Source organism: Bubalus kerabau, chromosome 19 (genome assembly GCF_029407905.1).
Source record: "Bubalus kerabau isolate K-KA32 ecotype Philippines breed swamp buffalo chromosome 19, PCC_UOA_SB_1v2, whole genome shotgun sequence".
Taxonomy (NCBI): Eukaryota; Metazoa; Chordata; class Mammalia; order Artiodactyla; family Bovidae; genus Bubalus; species Bubalus kerabau.
This window is the reverse complement of record NC_073642.1, coordinates 37,104,385-37,116,743: the sequence shown is the minus strand read 5'-3', so window position 1 is coordinate 37,116,743 and position 12,359 is coordinate 37,104,385. Positions and strand designations below refer to the sequence as shown.

General features: G+C 37.3%; 2 long non-coding RNA genes across 6 annotated transcripts in view; one reads left to right on the top strand and one right to left on the bottom strand.

The window, feature by feature from the left end:
- Window positions 1-369: 369 nt before the first annotated feature.
- LOC129634027 (uncharacterized) lies at window positions 370-10,560 on the bottom strand. Of its 3 annotated transcripts, XR_008705376.1 has the most exons (5): window positions 10,413-10,549; window positions 9,743-9,883; window positions 8,643-8,740; window positions 8,039-8,142; window positions 370-565 (listed from the first exon to the last, which is right to left on the bottom strand). It is a non-coding gene; the product is annotated as an uncharacterized LOC129634027 (long non-coding RNA). The 3 variants fall into 3 exon arrangements; XR_008705375.1 differs by lacking the exon at window positions 370-565 and having other exon boundaries at window positions 7,883-8,142; window positions 10,421-10,560; XR_008705374.1 differs by lacking the exon at window positions 370-565 and having other exon boundaries at window positions 7,883-8,142.
- An 838-nt stretch (window positions 10,561-11,398) lies between these two features.
- LOC129634029 (uncharacterized) overlaps window positions 11,399-12,359 on the top strand; it is a 130,190-nt gene continuing 129,229 nt past the window's right edge. For all 3 annotated transcript variants that reach the window (XR_008705378.1, XR_008705379.1, XR_008705380.1), the window contains exon 1: window positions 11,399-11,810. This is a non-coding gene — a long non-coding RNA (uncharacterized LOC129634029). The remainder of the gene's footprint in view (window positions 11,811-12,359) is intronic.

Below are 12,359 nucleotides of genomic sequence, written 5' to 3'. Positions count from 1 at the left end.
CACCTTCTCACTCCATGTGCTGGCTCTTCTCTGGCTTAGGTCATTGCCAATGCTTATTTTGGACTCTTGGCAAGAACAGCTATAGGCTCACCATGTGGGGAATTATATTCTGTTCTCCTGGTTGCCCTGCTTCCCAGTGTCCCAAGGCACTTATTTTATTGTCATTCTGAGAGAACTCAGGAGGAGAGAAATTAACTGTCACACTATCCTTTCTGTTCTGTTTTTTATCCTTGGTAATCCTCACCAGCACAAAACCAGAATTCATTCCACTTCTCCATATACTGGATGAATATGTCCTAATGTGTAATTGTATTGTATTTTGCCATTCATTTATTCAACAAATATCTATCTATTTTTAAACATTTTATTTTCTATTGGAGTACAGCTGATTAACAATGTTGTCATAGTTTTAGGTGGAGAGATAGGTCAGTTGGTAAAGAATCCGCCTGCAATGAAGGAGACCCCAGTTTGATTCCTGGGTAAGGAAGATCCACTGGAGAAGGGATAGGCTACCCACTCCAGTATTCTTGGGCTTCCCTTGTGGCCCAGCTGGTAAAGAATCCACCTGCAATGAAGGAGACCCCAGTTTGATTCTTGGGTCAGGAAGAGCCACTGGAGAATGGATAGGCCACCCACTCCAGAATTCTTGGGCTTGCCTCGTGGCTCAGCTGGTAAAGAATCTGCCTGCAGTGCGGGAGACCTGGGTTTGATCTCTGGGTTGGGAAGATCCCCTGGGGAGGAGAAAGGCTACCCACTCCAGTATTCTGGCCTGGAGAACTCCATGAACTCTATAGTCCATGGGGTTGCAAAGAGTTGAACACAACTGAGCCACTTTTACTTTCATTTTTCAAAGAGACTCAGCCATACATATACATGTATCCTTTCTCTCCCATCAACAAATATTTATTAAACTTCTAATCTGTACCAGGCACTGTTATAAGTATTGGAGATACATCCATGAAAAAAAATGCAAATAAAAGCCCTTGCCCTCGTGGGTCACATGTGCTGGTTGACTAGATAATACAGAACATTAACAAGGTAGAAGGCACTGTACACGCATTGGCTAGTTCAGTGCACGTTGATGGATGCTGTCATTTCCTCCTGTTGCAGATGAGGGAATTGAGGAAAGTGATTTGCCCATCTTGCTGCTCATAAGTGATTGGGTTGGGATTTCAACCCAGCCATGAGGAAGGATAGTCAGAATGGTGCTTTCCATATTTTAGGTATATTGTGATACTAAGACTCTAATGGCTCCTCTGATGATAAATAAACCTTTCAGAGCAGGTGTAGAGACTCTGCTATCTTCCAGTTTTCTTTCTGTGTGTTAAATAGAACAGATGTTGTTGAAGTGTTAGGCCTGATGTAAAATCCTACAAGTGTCACGCGAGAGAGAAATAGACAAAAGTGTATCCTGTGTTTTCAGATGGATTAGGGCACAGAATGTCTGAGTGACTCTGAGTGAGTTTCCTCATAATTAGCTAAAATTTAAAAAAATCAAGAACCAGGGAAATGTATAGTCACCCATATTTAAAAGATCCCTTGCTCACTTGTCAAACTTCCTGAGTTGTTGACCAGGGAACACAAACTCATCATGCAGTAGATTATTGTTTTAGAAATAATCTATCAGCCTGTCACCTATATTTTATGAAGTAAAGAGCTCTGGGGAAACAACTCTTATAAAACCAAATACCTTAAAATATCCGTGGGACCAGAGATCAGGGCCTGAAATGTCTACTACTTTCAATGTTTCATTACATAAGAGCCTTTATTAAAAACCATGTGTATATTAGGGATAGTTAGATCTGTTGTCAGTTAATTTTTAATAGTTCACTGGAAGAAAATGGGGAAAACATAAGGCAGAATATGGTTAGACAATATACCAGCTTAAAACAAAGGAGAGGGACTTCCCTGGTGGTATACTGGTTAAGGTTCTGCACTTATAGGGTGGCGGGGGTTGGCCATAGGTTCCATCTGTGGTGGGGGGACTATGATCCCACATGCACATGATGCTGCCAAACAAACAAACAAAAACATGGGAGAACATAAACAAGAGCATGGCGGGAGTGCTCACTTTTCAATCTTTATTCAGGTGTTCCTGGCAAAGCTTTTTCTGTCTTCTCCACCAGAATGTAGAGAATGAGGCTGAGACTTTGTTCTGCTCATCGCTGTCTTTACAGAGTCTAAGCAGCTTAGGCACATAACAGGGGCTCAATTGATATTTGTTGAGTTAATGGTTAAGTGAACATCAACAGAATAAAGAAAATAATATGTAATTGCTGAATGGAAGTTTCCATTGGCATAATTCTCAATACTTAGGGAAGATCTCCTTTCAAGATCAAGACAGTTACAATACTGGGTTTTAATTTTATTGTCTTCAGTGACTATCATCTATACCCCTGGAGTTTAGACTCAGGAGGGATACTGTTTGTTTTGTTCTTTCTTAAACCACTATTGAATAAATGAATTGGCAGGTAAAACAGGAGAAAACAACAGTGAATTAGATAGTAAATAGGAAATATTGCATCATTGTTATGAATCAGATCAGCAGTTTTATTCAAGAATGAGAAGAAAAGAATAGAGGGATGCAGAAAGAAGAGTGCATTCTTTGAAGTCTATGTTTTAAAACGTTATTCCTCTAGTGCCTTGAGTCTACTTGTGTACAATTGGCTCCCCAAAAATGCTTATTGATTGTTTTATTGATTCCTCTCTTACTCCCAAACCAGCAATCCTAACTCAAATAAGGCCTCAATTTAAAATGGATTAGAAATAATCATTTAATTTTCACTGTGCTCATACTGTTGTAACTCATTTCTGCATATTGTTAGAACCAATAGGCAAATCACTAGGACTCCAAAACTCACCTCTCCTCCTCTCATACTCCCTTACCACCCCAGTCATCAATTCCTCATGCAGTCATTTACCTACATAACAGATGTCTGTTGGGTGTCCATCAATACAAGGTCTGGCATATGATGGGCACTCAATTTTTTTTTAAAGATTTTTTTTTATGTGGAGCTTTTTTTTAAAGTCTTTATTGAATTTGTTACAATATTACTTCTGTTTTATGTTTTGGTTTTTTGGCCACAAGGCATGTGGGATATTAGCTTCCCAACCAGGGATTGAACATAAACCCTCTGCGCTGAAAGGCAAAGTCTTAAAACCACTGAACCTTGATAGAAGTCCCTCAATAGACAATTGACTTTGATTTGGAAAAGCACCCTCTTTGCAGTTTAGAAGATGAGTTGGAAGAATGTAAGGCAGGAGGACCTTAAGTTTGTCTTGAGAAACCTTGGATCATACCACATCAGAATAAAACTCTTTACACCCTCCAAAAAACTGTTTGTCTGTTTATGACTTAAGAATATGGGATACCGTACTCATAGACTGTATACATCATAAAACATACACAAAAATAGAAATTAAAAAAGGATCCATAAAGTTAAAAATTTTTTTTTGTTATATTATTTTCTACTCTAACTAGCATCTTAAGGTATAACATATACTTTGGAACAGTATGGATATAAATCCTTATTTCAGTTTCTATAATTTTGAAACTTTCTTTCTGAATTTTTGTCAGATAAGATTGGATATTAATTGTTGATATCTCATAATGCAGCTTCCAAAGGGCTTATTCTAGAAATAAAGAATGGGTTGTGCTTACATTGGCTTGAGTTTGCTTATGCTTGCATCTTTAGGATAGTCTTAATTTATATTTGTTCCTGTTTTTGGCAATAATCCTTTTAAGCCTCATGTCACTTGGTAAGAGCTGATGTTGTTAAAGGAGATAATATGGTATAGAAACCCACTTGCTAAGTACTGTGTTACTTGGGATAAATTGAAAGTAAATAAAAGTGTTGGTACAACACCATCAACCCCTGCATGTTATAGAACTCTCACTCTTCCTGCAAGATTCCTTTGCCAATCTGATTTGATATCTGAACATCTGATGTGCAGATTAAGAAAGGGTACAGAATATATTTGTATATTCCATAAAATAAAGCTCAATTTTTTCTACATCTTTTGGGTAAAAAATAGAACAATCTAGTATTTTTCTTTTCATAGCCCAGGGAATTATATTGGGAGCCCCTGGGTTTCACAGGCTTACTTTTGAGGTCATTGCCCTAGGAAAATATAAGAGGCAGGAGCAAGTGAATGTACTCTTAAAGCCTTATTTTTTTAATAATTCTTGTTCAAGTAATATTTTTTATTTTTTTTCAGTTTTTTGTACTACAATGGTTATTTTGGTCCACACCTTATATCTGAAGCACTGCAAGGTGTAATTGTATAATAATTTCAGGGTATTTTAATTTTCTTGTTTGTAATTAGAATATTTTCTAAATGTTATATCATGACATGCATTGTGAGGTATAAATAATGAAATCTAATCACAGCTGACATAAATTCAGAAATATTAAATAACCTAATTAAACACAGAAAGAAATGTTTAAAATGTTTTGTATTTATTTTTCAAAGATCTAGAAAAGTACGTTACTTCTGAACTTAGACTTTTGTATGTTACATATTGGAAATACTTGGCAGTTTATGCAAGATAGCGTGAGAAAATCTGAATCCTGTCTGACATTTTAAAACTATAATATGCTTCTGAGAATTTTAATTTATCATATATATATATACATTATATTATATACACCACATTATACATTTTATGTACAATATTGTACATAAAACAATAACATATTGCTACATTAATTGTTTGTGAATTATATATCCTTTTATATTTCATTTTTCTTTATCTTGATTTTTAGTTTGTCGTTTTTTCAGTCACAAACATCTCAGCCAGAACCCAGAGATGTAACTCAGCAATTCAATTCTATCTTACCCAGCAGCTGCAATAGCAATAATGGAAATTAATGTGGTTTGTTTGACTTTTAGTTCATAAAATGTTTTCACATGTATCTATTAATTTGATGATTCCAAAATTCTGAGGTAGGTAATAATATTAGTAGTGCTAATTTTACACCCCATTTTATAGGTGAAAAAATTAACAGCGATGTGACTTGTGTCATTGTTTTTCTCCATCATGCCTGACTCTTTGTGACCCTATAGTCTGCAGTTTGCCAGGCTTCTCTGTCCATGTAATTTTCCAGGCAACAATACTGGAGTCAGTTGCCAGATCCTGTTCCAGGGGATCTTCCTGACCCTGACAGGATCGAACCTGCACCTCTTGTGTCCCTTGCATTGGCAGGCAGATTCTTAACCACTGTGCTACATGGGAAGCTCAAGGTCTTCATGTCCAACAAGTACAAGAGCTAGGACTTGAAACCTCATGATTTTCCCCCCCACAAATAAATACTCTATATTCTTTTTGTTTATCAATTCAGTCAGTTCAGTCGCCCAGTCATGTCTGACTCTTTGCGACCCCATGGTCACAGGCTTCCCTGTCCGGCACTAACTCCCGGAGCTTACTCAAGCTCTTGTCCATCGAGTCAGTGATGTCATCCAACCATCTCATCATCTCTCATCCCCTTCTCCTCCTGCCTTCAATCTTTCCCAGCATCAGGGTCTTTTCCAGTGAGTCAGTTCTTCACATCAGGTGGCCAAAGTATTGGAGTTTCAGCTTCATGAATGAATGAATATTCAATCCTTCCAATGAATATTCAGGACTGATTTCCTTTAGGATTGACTGGTTGGATCTCCTTGCAGTCCAAGGGACTCAAGGTGGAGTCTTCTCCAACACCACATTTCAAAAGCATCAATTCTTCAGCACTCAGCTTTCTTTATAGTCCAACTCTCACATCCATACATAACTACTGGAAAAACCATAGCTTTGACTAGATGGATCTTTGCCGGCAAAGCAATGTCTCTGCTTTTTAATATGCTGTCTAGGTTGGTCATAGCTTTTCTTCCAAGGAGCAAGTACCTTTTAATTCCATGGCTGCAGTCCCCACCTGCTTAAAACTCAGCATTCAGAGAACTAAGATCATGGCATCCAGTCCCATCACTTCATAGCAAATAGATGGGGAAACAATGGAAACAGTGAGAGACTTTATTTTTTGGGGCTCCAAAATCACTGCAGAAGGTGACTGCAGCCATGAAATTAAAAGACACTTGTTTATCAGTAACACTGTGCAATGAATTTTTTCCTTGATTAGCAACTCTAGCAGCAGGAAGAGGGGAAAGAGGTTAGACTTTTCAAAATGTTTCAAATGTTTAAACATGAAACATACAACAATTTTTTAAAAACAGAAAATGATATAATACACACCTACATATCAACTATGAATTTAAATAGCTGTTAACATTTTGCAAAAATTATTTCACATCTGCATGTTTAAATACATCAATTAATACTGTTATGTTTATATCTAAGGTTCTCATTCCATCTCCCTCCCTATTCTAGAATTATCCAGCAGTTGTAATATATTATCCATATATGTTTTTATACCTTTTTATATAAATACCATTATTCAGATATTTTAAAAACATATGTGTGTCTTTCTTTGTATGTTTGTGGCATTGTGCCATATATTTTAATTGGCAATTTGCTTGTTTTTCAATTCAACAGCATGATGTGAGGATTTAATTCAGGCATTTACAAGAGTGTTGTTCAGTATTCCTTTGCATGAATAAGCTATATTGCATTGCCTGGTTGAGGGCAACTTGGGTGTTTATACTTTTTTTTCTGTCACAAACAACAGTATAGTAATTGTTCTTTATATGTCTCTGTTTTCATACATTTAAGAAACTTTTAAGGTAGGCATCTAAGAAGAATAATTGCTGGATATTAAGATAGGTATATCATCGACTTTACCAGGGAATTCAAAATTGTTCACCAAAATGGTAGCACCAACATACACTCTCATCAGAATGTCCATATTTCAATGTCATTCATTTTTCTGTTCTAACAGGCTATTTGTTTTTGCCAATTTAATGAATATGGAATGTTATTTCATTATTTAATTTTTACATCCTTGATTATTAGTGAAGTTGAGAATTTAAAATATTTTATCAGCAAGACATTTATTTTCTGTTTCCTTTTATAGCTTTTCTCATTTTTTTCTATTGAATTACATATCTTTTTCATATTGATTCATGGATGCATTTATATATTCAGGATTATAATCATTTTTTAGATGCAAGGATTATAAATATCTTTTAATTTGTGGCTGGTCTTTTTTTTCATTTATTTTGTCTTACAAACACTTTTAAAGTAATATTTATCAGTCTTTTCTTCTATGAATCCTACTTTTCATAGCTTGTTTAGAAAAATCTTTCCTCTCTAAATTCTTGCACAGGAATCTTTAAATCTTGTCTCATTTGAAATACCCTCTACTTTCTTCATGATGATGAGATCTGACTTAAACCAGCATTTAAAAATATTAAAGCAAATTGTAGGAAAGAAGCCAATTGGAAAAGGCTCCCTCCCCTATGGAGCTTCCCAAATGTGTGTGTGCTCAGTCGGTCAGTCATGTCCGACTCTTTGGGACCCTATGGTAGCCCACCAGCCTCCTCTGTCATGGGATTCTCCAGGCAAGAGTACTGGTGTGGGTTGCTATTTGCTTCTCCAGGGGATCTTCCCAGGAATCCAACCATGTCTCCTGCATTGACAGGAATGTTCTTTGCCACCATTTGAAAGTGATGCGAATTAAGGAAGTACTAGAATAGAGCTATTTTTACAATTCAGAGATAACTTACTGCTGGCCAGGGTGCCTAGCCTGGTATTGGTTTATGCCTGTTGTCCTGGGATTGTTATTTACAGTATCCTCTATCACTCTCAAAAAGTATTCCATTTGGATAATAAATTACACAACCACTCTGGTGATAGCCCTGCAGGCTTGACTATCAACATGGGATATCCAGATTTCTACTTGACTGAAACAGGTTGGAGGGTGGTTTATAGATGTTTTTCCAGGTTTCCTCATTCTTGGTAAAAGAAGCAGCTTGAATTTCAGCATGATCATTACCTCTGGCTCTGGGCTCAGAAATGACAGCTATAATTAATAACTGGGAGAAAAATCATAGTTTATGCTAGGAGACAAGCGTGGTGTCAGTAGAGGTGTGTTAGAAAGAAACAGACCTTATTCACCGGGAAAAGAAATTGAAATATTTCTTCTTGATATGAAGGATGGAGATAAGTTTTCCCTTCTCAATTCTTCTGCTCTTGCTTTGCTCCACTAGCCCCTGTAAGGAATAAGCATATGTGAACTTTAGTATCAATTCTGCTACTTGGGCCAAGAAAAGCCACTTAATCTTTAGGGGCCTGACTTTCCTCATCTGGAAAATGAAACACCTGAGTCATATCTTTTTCTTTTAGTCTTAAAATTATATGATTATGTATTTTACAATTTTTAGATATGCCACTAGGAGCTAAGAATAGTAGGAGATAAGACTGGGAAAATAAATGAGGCCTAAAAATGGGAAGTTCTGAGAAGTGCAGACTTCTACTTCCAATTGTGAGAGAGCTGGCATCAACCAGATGTTCCCACTGAGAATAATGAGGAAATCAGATAAGATATAATAAGTAACAGTTTGAAGGCATTAGAGAGAGAGGCAGCCAGTATTTGAGAGGCCATGATTACGGAAACCAGGAAGGCAGTATCATCTACTTTGCATATCCCTTCTGGAAGTCAGCTGATTCTTGGTGCTAGGTGTGCGGTTAAGAATCTGGGGAGAGTTCTTACCAAGCAACAAATGAGTGGCAAAGCTTTGGCAACCACGTGGGGCTGGAAGCTTGGATTTCAGAGCTGTCAAAGCATCCAGGACTTGAGGATCCAAGTTCCTGGAGAGAACAAGGAAGTAAATGCAATGAAGTAAGACTGACCCTTAGTGTTTTTCCCTAAGAACGTGCTTAATTTTTAAGCTCCTTAGAGTTAAAACTTAAGTTAACCAAAAATGTGTTGAGAAGCAATGTGGAGCTGTTGGAAGACTCATGGTCTCAAGAAGAGGGAAAAAAAAAAAAGAGTTTGGGGCATGTTGAAGAGGAGGGACTCAGTAAGTATCCCATACTCTCAGTCAGCATATCTAGAGGGCTGGGCTCTAGGACCTTGGGAGCAGATGGACCGGAGTAGGCAGGTGAGATCTTAGTTCCCTGACCAGGGATTGAACTTGTACTCCTTGCATTAGGAACATGGAGTCTTAATCACTGGACTGTCAGGGAAGTCCTCCAAATCCACTCTCAAAGGCATTCTCTTTTTACTCTAAGTGGGGAAGATGACAAACAATATTATCTTAAGACTGCAAACATTCATCAGAGAAGGCAATGGCAACCCACTCCAGTGTTCTTGCCTGGAGAATCCCAGGGACTGGTGGGCTGCCGTCTATGGGGTCGCACAGAGTCGGACACGACTGAAGCGACGTAGCAGCAGCAGCAGCAGCAGCAGCACACGTTCATACACAATGCATAATATTCAATTAAAATGATGAAAATACACTTTTACATAAAAAAAAAAAAACAGGTCCATCCACATCAGTAAGGAAAAATGGCCTTCTCAACTCAAAGTCTTAGGATAGCTGTTTAGATGTGAAAAGAATGAAATTGTACTCTAGCCTTATACTTATGCAAAAATAAATTTTAAGGGGATTAAAGAACGATAGATAAAGTGACAAATTTATAAATTTTATAAAATAAAGTGACAAATTATTAAATTTAAAAATAAAAGAGAATAGTTTTAATACCTAAGGTAAAGAAGGAGCTCTTTTAAAAGATCAGAACATAATGGGGGAATAAAAAAAAGGGTAAATTTGACTCTAAAACTAGGGATGTCTGTTTATCAAAAGATACCTTAGAGAAAGTGTTGGCAAAATTCAAAAGCAAGCAGAACTCTTAGACATTGTGGATGGGAATATAAATCAGTAGAACCATGTTGGAAAACAGTTTGAATTATCTTGTAAGTAATTGGCTACTCCACTTTCTTGGTATGCCCTAGAAAAAATAATACATGTGAGCATCATTTTTAGTAGAAGAGTGTTTGTAGCAGCACATTTTATAAAAGTGAAAGCAAACAGACAAACACTGGAAATAACCCAAATATCAGGAATAGGATGAATTCTTTGTGTATCCTTCCACTGAATGCTAAGACACTTGCAGTAAAGAAATAGATTGCATCTATTGCAAAAACACAGATAAATCTCAGGAACATAATATTGAGTAAAGCAAAGCAAGTCATAGTAGGATACATAAGAATATGTTTCTATTTGTACGAAATGCAAAATTTGATGTGATTTTTCAGAAATTGAACTGGAAAAAAAGTGTGGCAGAATCAGTGAATGAATATAAGACTTGAATCTTTGGAAAAAACTGAACAAGCCCTAAATGAGACAAAGCTGTCTAGTGTGATCAAGACAACAAAGTGGAAGAAGCACAGATATGTGTGCAATTAAAAATGTTACTTTTTTACTGCTGCTCTAATTACTACAAAATGGTTTAAAACAACACAATTTTATTATCTCACAATCTCACTTCTGTAGGTCAGAAGAACCGGTGGGCTCAGCTCATCATCTGGTTCCTCTGTTCAAGCACTCACAAAGCTAAAATAAAGGTGTCTCAGACATCCTGGGCTCTCCAACCAGAGGCTCTTGGGAAGAATCTGCTTCCAAGCTCTTGTAAGAGTTGGCAGAACTCAGCTCCTTGTGATTGTAATGTTAAGGATGTTTCTTCTTGCTCACTGTTAGTGGGGACCTCTCTCAGACTTAAGGCTCTCCTTCAGGTGTCCTCATTCCTTGTGAACGTGCCCACTCTGTCTTCAAACTCCTAATCTGTCTCTTGCACTTTCTGCCATTTTCCTTCAGCCATTCTTTCTGACTCCAGTCAGAGAGAAGTTCTCTGCTTTTAAAGGTTTATGTACTTTGATTGTGTATACCAGGATAATCTAGGAAAACCTCTCCTTCTCAAGGTCTGCAGCTTCAATCAGATCAGCAAAGTCCCTCTCACAAATTCTGGGCATCAGGGTGTGGGTATTTCAGGGGAAGTTTCACAAGAAGATAGGATTTAATCTGCCTACTATCATAAAATGAGGAAAGGGAAATGACCAGTGATGCAGAAAAACAGAGATAAATTACAAAGCAAAAATCTATGCAGTTAAGTTTGAAAACCTACTGAAATGGATGATTTAATTAGAAAATATGATTTACTAAATTTTACATGAGAAGAGACAGGAAAAGAATCTATTCATGGAAAAGAATGAAGAATATAAAATTTCCCACAAAATCACAAGTCCAAATGGTTTCACAGTGGTTTTTTTCAAGCTTTGAAGAAATAAACAATTACAATGTTATCTGCTGCTGCTGCTGCTGCTAAGTCACCACCACCAGGCTCCCCCGTCCCTGGGATTCTGCAGGCGAGAACACTGGAGTGGGCCACCATTTCCTTCTCCAATGCATGAAAGTGAAAAGTGAAAGTGAAGTCGCTCAGTCGTGTGCTACCCTCAGCGACCCCATGGACTGCAGCCCACCAGGCTCCTCCGTCCATGGGATTTTACAGGCAAGAGTACTGGAGTGGGGTGCCACTGCCTTCTCCATGCTCCCAGAAAATTGAGAGAAGGTGTGCCAGTACTATTTATTAGCATCCAGCCTTTTCTCTGATCACCTGTGTTCCCTGTATTTCAAGGGTCTGGAAGCAGGGCTTTGCTAGTAGGGCTGTGGATAGTTCTGCCAGCTGTACGCACTAGTGCAAGATTAGGGAGGAAGAGGAATGGCGAAGCCAAGTCCTATTTCTGGCAGTGCTGGCTGGTCAGGGCAGGTGCCAGCAGGCTTATGAGAGACAGTGATGGGGAAGGCAGGGGGCATCTAGAGCCAGGGTGGCCACAGCAAATGAGTGGATATTCCTCCTTCTGGGGCTGTAGCTGCTTAAGGTAGGTCCTCAAGAGAGAAATGAACTTCTATCTTGCTCTTCTAGCCCTTCCAAACATTTTGAGACCTTATTTTCTATTTTAACTCCCTCTCTGATTGAAATGCCCTGAGTGGTGTCTGTGCTTCTTATTGGAACCTGACAGATAAAGAAGATAAGCTTTCAAGTTTTTTTTATAAAACTACTTTAATTGATCATATTAATTGACAAATACAGCATAAAAAGAAAATGACAATCTATTCTGATTACTGAATATCAATGCAAAACTTCTGAATAAAATCTTAAATAAAATATTAAAGTAAAAAATAATTTGATGAATAATTTTATAGGTAGTAGATCATGGTTAACTGGGGCTCATCTTAAAATCATTTATCATATTAATGTGTCAAAGAAGGAAAAGGGAATAAAATAGCAAGTATGAATTTTCCAAAGATGGAGACAAATTTATTTCTTATGGTAATGTACTAATATAGCCCCAAATAATTAGCTGAGAGCTATTAGAAATAATATGAATATTTTATATAGTGACTAGATACAAAATGTATTTGTAAAA